This window comes from Aptenodytes patagonicus, chromosome 2 (assembly GCF_965638725.1).
Source record: "Aptenodytes patagonicus chromosome 2, bAptPat1.pri.cur, whole genome shotgun sequence".
NCBI lineage: Eukaryota > Metazoa > Chordata > Aves > Sphenisciformes > Spheniscidae > Aptenodytes > Aptenodytes patagonicus.
In genome coordinates, this window is record NC_134950.1 from 155,010,008 (window position 1) to 155,027,459 (window position 17,452).

At 43.0% G+C, this 17,452-nt stretch overlaps 1 protein-coding gene across 1 annotated transcript in view; it reads left to right on the forward strand.

Annotated features, from left to right (window-relative positions):
- The first annotated feature begins 377 nt into the window (after positions 1–377).
- Positions 378–17,452, forward strand: part of SVIL (supervillin) — a 142,900-nt gene continuing 125,825 nt past the window's right edge. Inside the window, exon 1 of the mRNA XM_076331798.1 lies at positions 378–517. The gene's annotated coding sequence lies outside the window, so the exon portion shown is untranslated. The remainder of the gene's footprint in view (positions 518–17,452) is intronic.

Sequence of the window (17,452 nt, forward strand, 5' to 3'; positions counted from 1 at the left end):
GGCCGTTACCTTTTCCAGGGGCTCTCGGCAGGTGGTTCCGCCCGGGCGAAACGTGCCTCCCATGTAGCTGCCAGGACGGGTCACCCGCGCTGGCCCGCTCCTCGGCCCGCCGCCACGCCTCGCCCCCCGCCACGCCGGGCGCGGCCCCTTTAAGGAGTGGAGCAGCGCCTCCAGGAGGCGCGCGGAAGCGGGGCGAGCCAGGCGGGGGGCGCGGGGGCGGGGCCGGGGCGAGGGGCGCGTTCCGCCCCGCCCCGCCCCGTCCCGCGTGGGGCCGTGTAGCGCTGCGCGGCCGTTGCTCCCCGCGCGCCCGGTCGGGGTCGGGCACGTCCGCTCCCCGCCAGGGCGCTGAGGCGAGGGGCGCTGCCCCGCCCCGCCGAGGAGGCGGCCCCCTGCGGCGGGGGGCCGCGCCGCTTCCCCCGCCCCATTCCGCCCCGCCGGCCGGAGGGACGGACGGACGGACGGACGGACGGACGCCGGAGGCTGTGGCTGCGGCTGCCCCCGAGCCGCCGGCTGTGAGGTGAGTGGCGGCGGCGGCCGCGCTCGCCGCCCCTTCCCCGCGGGAGGGAAGCCCGCGCGGGGCCGGGGCGGGCGCTGCCCCCGGGGCACGGCCGCCGCCTTTGACGAGGCGCCGCGGGCTCCTCGCTCGTCCGGGGAGCGGGTTTCCGTCGCGAAGGTGCTGCACGAAACTTCCCCGCTTCCTCCCTCCTCCCCTCCCGCCCGGGGCCGAGCTGTCACTGCGGCTTTGGGCTTTCTCCTCAGGGCAGCAACATGTGGAGGATGAAGGGCTTGCGCCCTGCCTGCGGTCCCCGCCGCGGCTTCCCGCACGGGCTGCGGGAGCACCTGCTGTCGAGCAAAGCCCGGAGGCCGAGCGGCAGCAAACGCCGGCCGGCGCTGCGGCCCTTCTCCTCCGTCCCGGGGGAGGCGGGCGGCCGGGCGCGCTGCGGGGAGCGCCCGGGTACGGCGGCGGGGTGCTGTGCGGGGACATCCTCGGAGCTGGCGGGAGCAGTGAGCTGGAGGCGCGGCAGAGGGTGCTCTCCCATTGCCGCGCTCAGCGCAAGGGCTGCTTTGCAGCGGGGCTGAGTAATTTTTGAAGGAGCTTTGTCTCTTCTTTCAGCCGGGAAAAAAGGCATCGGCAGCAGCGTGCACGCGTGCACGTGTGGTGTAAAGAAAGAGAGACTTTATGATGCTGGTTGGTTACAGCACAGTGGGGTACTGGGAAAGGCTGGCAAAATCAACAGGGTACTTGTTTACTGATGCACGGAACCTCTTTGGCCCACAGCCCAATAGCTCTGTTGGAGAGGTTGAGTACTTACCTTCTCTGGCTTCAATGGGTCAGCAGTGGGATTGCAGCTTGCCCCGACTTGTTGTCCGAATTCCAGAAAACAATGATATGTTTAGGAAGGGGGGGAACAATGAAGTATTGTGATTAATAGGAAAAAAATGAGTATGCTGATAGGAGTGCAGTGCTTGTAGGGCTTTACATAGAGCATGGACACCCAATGCTGCAGAGTTGACTACTTAATGACACCTTTGGATCCATTTTACTAATAATGCTTCTTAAAGTCTGCATGTGATCGTGGATTATGACTCTTAAGAGAGACTTAAGTGGTCTTGCAAAGACTGAGTGTACTCAAGTTTGTTACTTGGCAGGGGGCAGCAGCATGAGGCCTGGGAAGCAAATAGGAAGTGAAAATTATTCATTTAGTTTTGATATTGTTCTGGGTCTTTGGCAGTTGTTAGTGTCATCATAGACTGATCTTAGCTCAGATAGCATCTCATGTGCTGAAAAATAGTACTCTTATCCTGGTAGATGCGTAGTTCTTCTGGGTGTGCAAACAGTCCCTCTGATAGCTTATGGAAAATGTTCTGAACTAGTCTGGTTATTTTTATTGTGGCAAGTGTGTTTCTTTAAGAGTAAACTGAACTATATCATACTGAAAAATGTTCTCAGTCTCTAATTATCTTAATCTCTTGTGTTCAAAATGAAAACAAAAGCCGCTTGAAAATGGAAACCTCTCTTGACTGATTCACGTGGCTAATGAGGTGTCTGACAACAGAACTGAGTGCAGTGTTACTACGTTGAGGTGTCATCACCTCTGACCTGAAAGTGCAGTTCAAGATGAGGATGTGCTGTCGTCTGGCTCTGTGTGCTGCCCTGTGTAACCAACGGTGGTAGAGGTCCAGCCTGTTGTTTTCAGAGAAACAGTCCTGGTTTCTTGATGGTCTGCGTCAAGCCTCCACGAGGCAGAGGTGCCTGTTGTGGAGACAAGAGGAAGGAATAGTGGTAATGTGCTCAGCTCTTGAAACACAGGCCTGACCGCTGTTCCTGCCATGAGAAATTCTTCCCTGGTGGGATGTTCAGAGGCTTGATATGTCATCCTGTATTCCTGTGCCTCTTGAGGCCTCAAGAAAAGGGTGTTGGCCTGGTCCTTAAATGTATCTGGCTGTAGGTAACAGCATGGTGCGATGCACTAAAGTAGTTTGCTCTTTTTCAGTTCTGCTTTGCTTACCTGTCTGAAGACTTTGTCGGATGTTATTGTATTAAGTGAGATGCATTCAAAATTTTTCTTTACTATCCTGATGGGAAATATGCTTCAGCTTTCACTTTAAAGGAGTTGAGTGTTAATTATAAGACTTAAAAGAGCGGTATCCTAGCGTGGATGTGCGTGCCTGTAAGTTTATCTGCCCATGATATCATTATTAACCTCTCTGATACAGGCAGGACCAAAGTGTCTGTCCTGTGTAGAAACTTCTGAAATCACCACAGGAAAATCATGGGCTTTTCAGCAGTAAAGTTCTGAACAGAATTCCTGTCTTCAGGTGAGTGTTAGCTCCTGCTAGGTGCAGCCTGACTGTATTCCCCTGGGGGAATCATTTCACACTCTTTGTTACCCTAGAAAATTTATAGTTCCCGACTGCACTGCTCAGTTCTGTGTGGATGCAAACCATGCTGACTCATATGCTGAACTGTTGCAGCCTTGCTCCATGTAAACACAAGCACACTTCTAAAATATTTAATTTGTAATGTCCTCTGTGGAGAGCTATCCCACAGCTCCTGGCATAATTCCCAGAAGCAGCAGATTCTGGGGTACTGCGAGTTTCAAAGGCCATTGGTGCCCGGCGGGATAACCGTCTGAACTAGTTTAGTGTAGTTTGTCCTGGCACTGGGACAGTTCAAACTGAACAGGTATTTAATCTTGCTTAAAGCAAGTCTGCTTTGAACAATACTTGGTATGTGTATAAACGATTTAAAGCCTGTTGGGACATGGCTGTCAGGAGATCTACATGGTAGGGAAATCTTTGTTATGGCAAGTAAACTTCAGTGTAGATGTACCTCCTAAAAATTAAAAAAAAAGACTTATCTGTGTGTAGTTATAGTAAAATCAGGAATAAGCTATTAAAAGATTTGTTTTCTTAGTTCCTCTGTGGCAAATAACAGCAGTAATTGTTCTGTGAAAGAGCTGAGTTTATATCCATATGTAAAATGCTTGTTAAAAAGAACTTTTTCCTCAGAAAGATGGAAACGCCCTCCCATTCATGCACACAAATACCCTGATAGGTCTTTTAATTGAAAATAAACCACAATATATGATTTGACTACAAAGAAGGGAAGTGGAATCAAAGAATGATTTCCAAGTACACTTATTTTGTCTGTATCTGGTAAGTAGAACATTGGAATTTTAAGATAAATACTATTTCCTTTAAAGCAGTAATTAGTTTAGTGGAGACTAATTGATGAGGAACTAGAGTTCCTTGGTTTTTTGTGATTTTCTTTTATTTGGTTTTGGGTTTGTTTTTTGTTTAATTTATTATTGTGATCTTGGTTGAAAGAGTAATCCATTATGGTAAATATGGAGAGTAATTTGGGAGAGGTTCAGTGCAGCTTATGGGTGGTCCAGATCATTCACATCTCACTTGCTCATGTAGGTTGACTGTCAGTGCATTACCTGTAATTGTTAAAAATCATCTGTTTGCTGAACTGTGCTAAGCTTTGCCGATACCTTAACTCATTCCAACATCTTGCACTTGTTTCAATCTTCCATTCTTACTTTTTTTATTTTGAGAACAAGACTTTAGAGACACTAGAGTAGTGGGATGTGCACAAAGCTGGATAAATCTGGGTAGCAGAACTGGTTCAAAACTCTAGAGAAAAAGCTCCTGGTGCAGATGGGGCTCTAGAGCTCATACTGAAGTCCCTTGGGGATACAAGCCATTGCTCGCTCTGCCACAGCATGGCAGCACTTGCAGCTGCTCCTAGCAAGTGCAGCGTCAGTGCAGCTGGAAGAGCAAATCTGTGCTCTTACCTTTACAGATGGTAGGATTTGAAGGTAGCATGCCTGTTACTGCTTTGTCTGCAGGAAGGGCACTTAGCATAATAGTATTTTGGTACCAGAAGCATCTTTTCTGGAAGTGTGATTCAAGGCTCTACTTATTTTCCTTCTTTATCCAGTACATATATTCCATTTATATGGGGAATTGCATAGAAATATGGCTTAATTCACATATGGATTTAACTAGAAAGTCTTTATCAGAAGTCTGAAATTGAAGTGTACAGATGTGGCATTTTGTTGCTTCGGTGTGTTGAGAGATGTGCTTACCATTGACAGAGTCCCATTAATTACAAGACAGAATCTTACAACCCGTATTTCAAAATCCTCCTTTCTTCAATGGCTATTAGTGGTATTTTTCTTTGTAAAAGCGAAGGAGGTTAAAAATTGTGCCTGCATCTGTTATTGTTGCTATGACAGCTGTATTTGTCCAGTTTTAACTATTGTATTCTGAATAGCTCTTAACTGGGATTGTAACATTAATGCCTATGTGCAGAGGAAGTAGAGAGGATACCTTTCAATGCCGTCTCCTTCTCTCAGTCAAAAAACATTTCTTTTGAGTTATACTATTGTTAATCAAGATGCAGTGGCTTGAAACATTCCATTACTAACTCTGTTTTGGCATCTAGCATAATTAAGAGTGGTACAGTTATGGTATAAAGTAGTAGCCAGTTTGTTAGCACTATTTAATCATGGTTTGTCTTGAGCAAGACAGATGGTACCACTGATACTGTGCTTCTGAGACTTGAAAACTGGGAAGATCGCTTGAAATAAGGTGATGCAATTTTAGCGCAAGGTCAAGTACAAAATTGTGTTGTCTTCAGATGGCAATTGTGAAACAAGCGAGCGCTCCTTGCAACATGCTATCAGTCATTGCATAAGCAGCAGCACAAAAGGACTATCCCTCTGTCTAGGTGTAAGCAGTGGGATGTATTGTCTTCAGGTGCTGACTTACTTTTACACCAATGTGCAACACTAGCGTAAAAAAGCTGTAAAATAGCCCATGCTTGTTTAAATCCTTCTTTCTAGCACACTGAACATCTTTCTCTAAAGTGGATAGCTAACTTCTGTGTAGTCAGTGTCTATATTAAGAGTTTGTAATGGCTGTCTTCCTGACGCTAGCTGGAAAATACTGTCGCAAGAGAAGTTTTTTTTATATGTCAGATGGCAACCTGTTGGTCTGAATAACGCATTGTTGGAAACTGTTGGTGGTAAAGCAGCAGCAGTTTGGAAAGCGCTATGGCCCTAATCCAGACCTGTTTTGAAGGGTAACTTCTAATACAGAATCTTGTACAGTTTAGTCCAGTTGGAAGGCCAGCTGTCTATTTTGGAAATCAGACTGCTGCCTTTTAAGATGAAAGCCATATTTTTGCGAATGTGAACTCTTTTGTATCTGCTCGCTGTGCCTGTCTGAGGGAAGGAGCAGCTGTAGTGCATTCGCCAGACCTGCATTTGGCTGTTGCTGCCATTGTGTTGTGTGTAAACACGTACCATTATTTTGGATCACATAGCAGCCTGTTCAAAAGGGTCTCACATTCCCCAGCTGTTCCGCAACTTTTCCATCTCTGAGCTTGCCAGCTGCTTAATACAGGCAACTGTAGCTGCATTTGTTTCTCTGGTGTTAAGTATTAGTGGAGATAAAACTGACTTCTTGTTAAATGCTAGGTGCTGCAAGCTCCTCTCCTGCTTCTAATGGACTTAAAAGTAGACTGTTCTTACCGTATCAAAGTTGTCAGAATTTTTCTCTGCTACTAGTTGGACAGATTGCATAAAAATCTTATTTTCTTAGATTTGGCACAAATACAAAATACAATTGTGTTTATGTATATATGTACAGCCTGTGGTAGTAACTAATCCAAAAGAACTGGGGTATGAAAAGGTGCCCCTTAAAGCCATGTCAACAGCATGTTTTGTTTCCCCACTTTTCTGAACAATGTTCAGTTTAACAAGGCATCCTCTGCTCTCTTGTCAGCCAATACTTTCATTTACCGATTCTTGAAACGAGTTTTATTTCAATGGCAGCACGGCTCAGATCAGATGTTGAGGAAAGAACAGGGGCTCTGCCTTGTATCTGCTGTGAGTGCTCAGTCCAGGTGAGGGATCATAGGCTGAGCCCTGCCTTCTGGATTTTTCCATCCAGCCTGGTGCCCCTGCCATGAAAGGGACAGGAAATGTCCAGAAAACGTTTTGCGTGGCTGAACTCCTCTTTTCTGCAGCAGTGAATCCATAACTATCTCCCTGGAGATACAGAAGTTAAAAGACAGACTGTCTTTGTATGGTGAACTTCAATGAAAGTTTTGAACAGAGTAAATTAAAGCACCTTTGGGAAAGGGAGATTTTGTTAATGACTAAAGTTACTGTTCTAAACACTTAAGCTGTTCTACAATATCAGTTTGAAACTTTGGGTGAGAAGGAGCATATACTTGGTTGCTGCAAGAGATTGTTAAAGATAGTGATAAAACTAAGTTTTCAGAGGCTTGAGCTGGTTTCATTAACTAGTATTCCATACTCCCGTACAAGGGGATAAATCAGGCATTTTCTTGAAAACATATTTAATGCAGTTTGTAGTTGAAGAATGTAAATTTGAATTTTCCTGGCTGTGTAAAACATTTCACAGTGAAGGAGACTGGAAGCGAATGACTTGTGCATTCTTGCTGTTGATAGCAGAAAAGGCTGTCTCTGCCCCAGGCTCTTAGTTACCCACTGTGACTGGGCTGAAAACCCTATTATTCAGAGAGGAAATTTTCAGGTGACTGCAGATGTATTTCTTTTTTCCTACCTTTTTTTTTTTTTTTCTTTCACCACACCTACTCTATCCTAGCTGGTTGTAGCTTTTGTGTTCATGTTAAACATCAATACTACCTAAATTATGCTAATAAGAGGATGACTCTGCATGAATAGTAGAGCATTGACCTGTAAAAACAAAACAAAAACATAAAAAGAAGTCTCTTGATTTAAGGTAGCATATTTCAGGATCTGTTTTTCATATCTCCAAATAGCTGAGAGTTTGAACTTTTCCATTCTAATGCTAGTGTCTTAAAAGAAGTTGAAACACTGTCTTTGGCTAGATGCTTGCTCTTGTCTTCTGGAAAGTTACTCTTTCGGACTCAGTGTTGGAGTACTAAATCAGTATTTGTCTGAAATTGTAGCAGAAACACAGGCTTATAGTTTGAAATGATTGTATTAGATACATAGTTATGTTAGCTGAGCAAAGTTATGGATATTAGCTTAAAGTGTGTAGTTAATACAAAAAATGTAGAAATGAATGCGTATTCCGGATTTATTAACTATATGTATGAACGGTTCTTCAGAAAACAGGTAACAGGGGTTCTCATCCAGAACAGCAGACTGTCCATGCTTCAAAAATAGAGGAAGACAACTGAGTGTGATGCTGAGGGCAGGGAAAGATGGGTGGGGAATGGAGGAGGAACATCTGTCACAGAGAAGGTTAGGGAGCGCGTCTTAATTTTTTTGAAGTGCTCCTGATTAATTCGTAAACCCCTTTGGAGTGAGTCTTGGGAATGGACATAGAGGAGATTGGGAGGAGTGGAATTTGAGAAGTGTGAAAGTAAGGAGGTGTTGGTTTGTCCTCAGTTGAGCAGAGGGGGAAGACAGTATCTGATTAATGAGGTGTTCAATTATTAAAAGCTTTAGGAGAAACAAATACTTATTTCTCATGGAAGGTGGTGGGAAGTCAAGTGATAACACTTTAAATGGCAATAAATTGCTAAACATGTTTAAAAGCAATGGGGGGAAAACAAGGGGTTACCCCCTCACCCACCTCCAAAAACTGTTCTTAACTAAGTTGGTGGAAGTCCTGGAAAGGCATGAAAATAGAGCATTGGAGAAAGCTTTTTGTTAGGGTTTTTTTCTTTCTTTTAAATGAAAGGTTCTGCCAATATTGTTAACTTGGCTTAAATTTGCTCCATCCCCTACAGGGGAAAATATTTATTTTAAAGTTTCCTCTAAACTTAAATTGGCTTCCCAGCCAATTTAAAGACATGTCTGTCTATGTAATGCCTTCCAGCTCCAGGAAAGCTGACAAGTGTAAGGCTTAGCAGAGGAGGAGACCTTGTGGATTGCACAGGAGAGTAGCATTTCCAGCAGCAGGGAAATTGCTGTTCGGAAAATGTTACTTGAATTAATCCCTTCAACCTTTGTTTCCTTTTGCTGTTGTTAATGATTTCCTTTGCACAGCCAGTGGTAAGTGCTGCTTTGCCTGCCTCACTTCACTGACTCTTCCACTGTTCTCTGAAACTAAAAATTACAGTATGTGTTAATTTAAAGACAGAGCAGCGGCAGGTAGAGCTGCTTCCCCAAGCTGCTGGTTGATATGTGATGAAAGTTGTCATCTCTAACTTTGGCAATCTAAGTTGTTTCTCTCCAGGGTGGACATTGCAGCTCTTACCATGGGTTGTCCTGCACACTGGTGAGCTTGGGTGCCTGTTAATCTCACAGGTTGTGTGGATCATGACTCTGCCCTCTATATAGCTGATCAGCCCTGCGTACGGCACCCCAGAGCCTACTTACAATCATCTCTATCACTGGAAAGATTCAAGGGTTTGAATGAAGCTTACTTAAGCAAAAGTTGCAATAATGAACAAAATTACAAAAAGAAAACAAAGTATATTTACTGAGGTAATATCTATCAGTAAGGATCTGGCTTAGGCTGCTGTTGTTCGGGTTGCATGTTACAGTTAGTTGTGTTCTGGATGCTTTGCCTTGTTTGTGTGCTGCATGTGAGGCTGCGCTCTCATCTGTAATCAGTGTTTAGGTGTTAACTGCTAAAAAGTAGCTGTTTCTTCTTCTCCCACCTTACTCCGCAAGACTGCTTAGCTTATGTATTCCTGATTAGATCACACTGTTGGCTTTAGGCTTAAATTACTTTAGTTAGAGTATTCTGTCATTTGTGGTTTAAAGCATATACTGTGACAAATATTGCTTCAAAGCAGTTTGTACAAAACTTGACCCTTGCAAAGCTCAGGCAGTAAAGACTCCCCAGAAGTCTATATAACACCGTGACTGTGGGATTGCACCAAACCTCTCCTGGATGCTCCCCCCAGTGCCTGTCCTCTTCCTTCCTGTTATATTGTAGAGTGCCAATAGTTGACAGACAAAGGATTTGTTTTTTCTTAAATACGCTTGTTTGTCTTGTCTCCATAATATTTGGTACATGCCTGACTTTACAACTTGCATGCAAATGCCTATTTTTGTATTGTTTTTGTGGGTTGGCAACAAAGTCATTCTGGCTTCCTACTGCAAGCAAAAGCCTGGAGTATGGAAATAAGTTGTTTATATGGATTCCTGGTATGGAACACAAGTTTAATTCTTCTAGCTTGAAATTAAATTACGTTGAATAAAATGAACTTTGAATTTAAGTGGCACTGAACCTAGCTAAACAACTTCCTAGGACTTACATTAATAAAAGCTAACTACAGCATAACTAACTACTGCTAGGTACGCATTTAAGAGGGGAATGCTCAGCTAATACTTCTGTAATAAACTTGATGTCTGAAATGCACTGTGTAGCGTAGCCTGTTGGGATAGTACAGCCACAGACAACTTGACGGGATTTGCGCGGGCAGGGAGATGGCAGATGAAACATTCCAGGTGAGATACAAATTTCCATTCCCTGGTTTGGGAACCTAATATGCCTTCTAGTAGGGAGCTGCGAAAAAGAAGTTACCAGTGATTTTGTTTCATCTGACCTACTATTGGAGTCTTGACCTAGTAGCCTTTTTAAAACAAATCTTTAAAGCAGTCTTTGGTTGGACGTGCTCTTTCTGGGCTCCCAGGAGGTGCTTGCCAGCAACGAGCTGCTGAAATCAAAAGCAAAACCCCAAAAGGCCCATATATGTGTGTGAAGTAAGGAAGCTGAGGACCAGAGTGGTTTTGTGCTGAACTTCAGCCTGGCTGAAAGATCTTTCCAAATGCAATAAGAAGAGGGAACACCTTAAAAACTGTCTTCAAGAATTATGATTACTGGTGAAATTCTTAGAGTGACATACAAATGTACTTTCATGATGCAATAGTAGACAGTGTCCTTCCAATAAAACAAATGCTACTTCATTAAATGTTTCTTATGCAAAGACTGACATGAGAACTTATCATGGCAGTCTCTGCTGAAACAAAGCAAGTAATCTTGGTGTTACAGAGGTTAGTTTCTTAAGGAAGCCCTGAAAAAAACTTTTTCCATGAACAAGTTGGTATGAATTGGCATTCTTTCTTGCACAGGAAACCACAAATTCTTATTGTGGAAAACTTCTAACTCTTGTAAAACAGTAATTAGTTTTGTGTATTAAAGTTGTTCGGAATGTTCTAGTATTTTTTGGTGTGGCCTCTAGAGAGCTGCTACTCTTTTGATAAACAGAAGATGACCTGCTCAATGTTTCCAGTCACTTGTATTTCCTGTGCGTGCTACTGGGGCTTGGATACTTGTCAAATACCTACAAGCCTGAGACCATCTTTATTCCTCAATTATTTTTACCCCCTCAAGTCTCTAAGTATGACAGTTGTAGCAACTGAACATGATCCCTGTATTAAATACAGCAATGTGTTTGATGAGTTGCTTTGTTAGGGTTTCTGAAACTGGTGTACTTGAAATTGCCCATGGTGGTTGCGTAGCTCCTGGATCAGCATCACTCATTGTGCACACATGGATGCATGCACACGTGTGCATGCACATACATCCATACATACAATCACAGAAGATCTCCAGTTGGAAGGGACCCATAAGGATCATCGAGTCCTTGTGCGTACTCCTTGGCAATACTTGACCAACCCTTGTGTGCAATGTCAATGTGACTTGCATACCCCTAGTATGTGATATGTGTACTACAGGCTGGGAGCTTCAGGTTCAGGTGACTTGAAAAATTACTTCTTTTATCACTTCACTGAGACTATACTGAGCTTCCCTCTTTTTCTTTATGCTCGTCTCTTTCTTTATGACCTGGTCTTCTCAATCTCTTTTTTTTTTTTTTTTTTTTTCTTTTTTCCTCCTTCCCTCCCTTTAAAAATCCCTAGTCTGGATTTCGAATGATCAGTCTTTCAGACTTCACCTAAGATAAACCTCTCTTTCTTAACTGAGAACCGCATCCTTAATTTGTTCCTTTCAAATACACTATCGAGAGTATAACTCAAATTACACAGCACATTCTTCTTGTTTTTCTTTTTAATGAAAGAAGAAAGAACAACGGGTGGGGATGTAGCAAATTACCTAAGCTAGCAGTGATAAAAGCGATTTTTGTCTTTGCAGAGCAGGCTACTTTGAAACAGATTTATCACATCAACTTCATTAATGTTTTATACTTTCTACTATTTTGGAGTGTTAGCTGGGCTCTCAAGTACTGGAACGTTACTGCTGCTATTTAAGGCAGGACATCTGTCATGATGTGTCTAGAGTCTGATTTCCTCAAGCCTGAACAATTCTTGCCTTTATACTCTACCTATGTAGCTGTTGCTCTTTCTACAACCTAAAAATACTGCAAATAAATAAAGCTACAGAGAGGTTAAATGACTCTTTGAAAGTCTGTGATTTCTGAGAGCAGGAACTTGCCAGTAGCTATGTTTTGTGTTGTCTGGCAGAGTTTTAAGAATTTGCTACGCTAGGCCAAATTAACTTTCCTTTCTGGTCAGGCATAACTTCTGTACTGGAAGGGTGTGTGCAAAATAAATTCATGCTTCTCACAAACGGTGTTAACACTGTCTCATGCTGCACACACCAAGGCTTCTGGGATCCAGTCCTAGCAGTATCCTGTTGGTGTGCTACCCTCGGCTTGCTGCCTTGCTTCTGGAAATCATGGCTTGCATACTGACTTCCTTGGGCTTTGGGTCTTTTCCTTTGCGGTAGCTTCAGTGTTGGTTGCCCTCTCAGTTGTGGTTTATGTCCCAACAGCTGTTCAGTTTGCACACTTTTATTGTAAATGCTATTTACAATATTATTACAGTACTATTGAATATTCCCTGCACAGGATAGTGAGGTTACTCTGTGGAGCCTCAGAACTCATTTCTAGAAGGGGTAGACTTTGCAGGGTAATCCAGAGAAATTATTTCCCTTTTCCCACTGAAACCCTACTCTGAAAACTTTGTTTTAGAGGCAGTTATGATGAGCTTTGAAACCTGTATTGCAGTTTTCAGGCCAACTCTTTTATGTGTGTGTGGCTTTGCAATATACCATTTTGGGCATGAAGTTTTATGAGTCTAACAGCTCCCTACTCCTCCCATTTCCCTTCTTCCTTCCTGCTCCCAGCTGTATGCCTGTGCTAATTATTCTGGGGTGGCTCTAGTCCACTCCTTCAACTTTGTAAGCTGCTTTATCTCTGGTTTTGGTTGCTGGGTCAGCACATCAGTGTTCTGCTGTGTTAGTGAACCAAGGAAGCTCTCAGACCTCCAGTGCATGTGGGAGCTGGTGTAGTGGGGATCAGCCCAGCTGGGAGTGGGGATGGAGAAGGAAGTGAGGGCTGGTGGCAGAAGGCCCCTCGATCAGCTCCTGACTTTAGAGCTTTGGTCTTCATGCTGGTGGGGCAGGGTGGGTCAGGGTCAGACTGGACAAAAAATACGTGCTGTTCACAGTTCACTTCATCTAACATGGATCCATGTATGAACATGGGTTTTCCCATTACACCTTTCATCTGTGATTTGACAAATTAAAAGCTTTTATTTGAAGCTTAAAATGTTGGAATTGGATTATTCTTTTCTTTGTGTTTTTGGCTCCTTTTCCACACTTTTTTTAAAAGTTATTTGTTTAAAGGAAACTTTACGCTCTTCAGGGAAGATCACAGCTTGGAAAGGCCAGAAACTATTCCAGTTGTATAGTGTTGTTTGGCTCTGTTGGATTGTGACTGTGTGTGACTTATTAATCTAAAATTGCAGATCCTTTACTTGTTCATCAGATTGTAAAGATGCTATGAGAGCATCTAGCATCTTTTAAAGACAGCATGAGCTGCTGTATTTTGGAGTTACAATAGTCATGGTGACAGCATGTATCTTCTGTACTGGGGAGTAAATTAAAGAGAATGGGGAAGAAATGCTAGGGAGGAAGGAGATTTGAAATAACTATACTTGGGTCAATACAAACAACATAGGAAGTTTTGGGAAGCTTTGTTAAATTCAGGCTGAGTACTTAAAAGTTTACTAGAGAGTAATATGTGCTATTGAACCTGATGGCTTTGGCTTGTAATCATCAGTGAAGGCCTGCTTTTTCACCTAGTTTTGCAATTGGGGATTTGCTTTGGCACAAAGGAGACAAGTGTCTTGTTTGAGTTAGCAGAATACAAGTGTCTGGTTGGAAACATTCCCAGCAATGATCTGATTCCTAGCCTTTTCTGTAACTGCTCAATAGTGCCACCAATGCATATTTGGCAACAAAAGAGTTATGACAACCTGCATAAACTGCAGGATTTTTGAATGTCTCAAAAGCACTTGAATATAGAGTAAAAGCCGGTCATTTATAAATATTGGCTTGAAACAAAGTAATTGGATTTAACAGGACAGCTTGGTGGATTGTCAGTTCCAACTGTGCTGGCTTCCTAATTTAGGAAGTTTTGAGTTTAACAAAACTATTGCTTCTGCCTGCTGACTTTGTAGCATCACCGGTGCAGCTTGGCAAGTTGACTGCCAGTGACTGGCCCTGCACACCTACCTCACAGTACAGGAGTCTTGTCTCCCAAGATCTCCAGATTATTGCTAGGCTTTGTTTACAAAGGACACCTGAGGTAGCTCTGTTGGCTGCTGCAGGTGTTGAATTGCCTCAGTGTTTGAGAGAAGGCTGTGCTGTACTATCAGTACATTCTCCAGGATAATTCATATATACATTTTTGACCAAAATAAAAAAGGTTCTATCTTCTTTCACATCTTTTCAAAACTTTTGCTCATTATAGAGTAAATTGAAGTATTTGAGTTAAAGCAAAAAAACCCCAACAAACAAAACTATTTGGTTTCTCACTTCATTCTGGCAGTAGATGCACATCCACTGTGCAAAGGGGAGACTCATGGTTGTGCTAAGCTCCAGACGTGGAAGGGTGTTTTGTATTACAGGTGGATGAAATAAATTTCAGAGCCATCTGGCAATGAGCAGTGTGACTGTTTGACTGCCTTGAACTTTACTTGTATAAACAAACCTCAGTCACAGGTTTCATTTTGAGGAGTGTCCTGAAAAGATTCTTACTAGTTTTTTTACATTATTGTTTGATCTTATTGTCCAAAATATTACATAATTCAGATCTGAGGTTTAGACTCAAAGTTAAGGTAATATCTCTATAGCAAAGTCCATGTTGCTCAGAGATGTTCCAGTGTTAATTGTTAACAGAGGTGCCCTCACTACTCAGCTGAGCTGCAAGGTTTGTTAGCTGAGCACTGCTTACAGCACTTGAGTTGTTCAATTGCTATTTCTGATGCCTTATAGCACTGATGTATTTAACTTAATAGATGTGACATGAAGAACCCTTATCCTGAAATGTGCTGCTAGAACTTAGTTGGGACTGTTTGGATTATGCTCACAAATATTACTTTATATTTTCTCCAGATATAATTGCACCATCTGTTTGATTCATTCTATTTAAATAGTGTGCTCAAATAAAAGGAAGGGGAAGAAACCAAACTTACTTTGATCTTTGAGCACAAGATCTGATGATATTTGGTTGTTCATGGCAACCTGAGTATTTTGTTTTGAGTTTTGTTTAGGGTTTTTTTTTAATCCTCTTAATAGCTTCTGTATTGGGTTTAGAACAAGCATGTATTTGTGTGTGCACCTGATTCACAAGAATCACTCTTACGTTCCAGTTGTCTTAGGCACTTGAGAGTCTTGCTTCATCTTGTCTACTGCCTTTGCCTCATTTCTGTTTCTTTCTTGTGTGGCACTATCCATTTCCAAAACCTTGGGGAGGGGTTTTTGACTACAGCTCTCGCTCTCATGTATAAATAAGTCTTCAGCCTTGTTCCATAATTGCTCAGTGAAGAGAGCTATCTCAGTTGTTGAGGAAGCTGAGATGCTTTGAGGAGTTGCAGATCAGAAGAGGATTATAGTTCTGTAAGAGTTCTTCTGTTCTCCAGTGTAACATAATGTTGTCACTAACAGATTGAGCATTTTTGAGAATTCACATAGGTGAACAGAAGTGCAATAGGCTACATGAATCCAGTATGTCCCTAATTATGTTGTTTTGTTAGAAAAATGTTTTTTTAAACTTTAGGAATTCTTACACTTACTGAATTTATTTTTAATGAAATTAATTTCATGAGGGTGATTTCTTCAGTCATGCTGTCACAAGATGCTTAAGCCCAGGAGATAAATCTAAACACAGGGAATGTGTCTTGAATACATTGTTAAGGGGTGATCTGAATAGGCCAGTGCATGACCTACTAGTTAATGACCATGCAGCATTAGTCATGTCCTTCTGCCTTGTCTGAGAGAACTAAATGTTTAATATTCTTTCCATTTCTGAATCTGGCCTTTCTGGAGACTGTAATTAGTTGTGACTGTTATCTTTGGTAGAATATTCAACTGTTTCTATTTTGGATTTTATGGTCTGTTTCTGTCACTAGTCTGTTGTTGGGTGTTAGGGCGGTTTTCTTTGGGTTTTTTGGCTGTGTGTTCCTCCCTAACTTGCTACGAAGACTTCATTGCTAGACACTCAGGCTACGTCCAATTGATCCACATAGTCCCAACAGCCAAGGTATCTTGCGTTCTGTTGGAGTTGGATGATGTGCTTGTGCACATTAGGATGATGCATAATAATCTGACCAGGAGAGATGACTGGAAAAAAGAAGAGGAAAATAGGATTCTGAATTAGGTGACCTCTTGCTAGCTTTTGGGAAAGAGCTGCTGGAAAGCAGGTATACTTTTAAGGGACTGCTTTTCTATTATGGGTCTCTCAAGAGCTGCACAGCTTTAATTCTCATTTAAAACTTTTGTGATTATTCTGCTGTTCCTGGTTTTATCCAGATACAGAAAGCAATTTTGCCATTGTTGTGCTGACCCACTGAATGATGCCATTTTGGTGCAGAGTTGTAGTAATTGCTAGTCTAGCTTGGGCAGGAAATGGCCAGTGTATCACTACTATCTCTGCCAAACCCAAATTTGATTCCTCCTTTGTAGAGATATAAAAGGAGCATGTGCTAATGCTCCTGTGCAAAGCAGATCTTGCAGTATAGCTGAATGTAACTGAAGATCAGAGCTACCTGCCAGATTTTACAGTGCATAGAATCATAGAATCATAGAATCATTGAGGTTGGAAAAGACCTCTAAGATCATCGAGTCCAACCATCAACCCAACACCACCATGCCCACTAAACCATGTCCCTAAGCGCCTCATCTACACGTCTTTTAAATACCTCCAGGGATGGGGACTCCACCACTTCCCTGGGCAGCCTGTTCCAATGTTTCACCACTCTTTCAGTAAAGAAATTTTTCCTTACATCCAATCTAAACCTCCCCTGCCGCAACTTGAGGCCATTTCCTCTCGTCCTATTGCTTGTTACTTCGGAGAAAAGACCAACACCCACCTCGCTACAACCTCCTTTCAGGTAGTTGTAGAGAGCGATGAGGTCTCCCCTCAGCCTCCTTTTCTCCAGGCTAAACAGTCCCAGTTCCCTCAGCCGCTCCTCATAAGGCTTGTTCTCCAGACCCCTCACCAGCCTCGTTGCCCTTCTCTGGACACGCTCCAGCACCTCAACGTCCTTCTTGTAGTGAGGGGCCCAAAACTGAACACAGTATTCGAGGGGCGGCCTCACCAGTGCTGAGTACAGGGGCACGATCACTTCCCTACTCCTGCTGGCCACACTATTTCTGATACAGGCCAGGATGCCACTGGCCTTCTTGGCCGCCTGGGCACACTGCCGGCTCATGTTCAGCCGGCTGATAGGCGATGGATCACATGGAGACCAATTTAATGGAAACTTGGTCTATTGTACTGCTGAAGACTTTGAGATCATCCCTAATTACCCAATTCAAGTGAGAAGGCTTTTATTCAGCAAAGACTTTAAAACGCAGTTTGTCCTTCCCTCCCTCTCCTACTTTTTATTCTTATAGGATGTTCCTGGACTTACCACTTCCACCTTGGCTGGCCAAGCACTTGGAGTTGCCGATCACTCTAGCACTTCTACGTTTGCCTGACCTCCACCAAATCTTC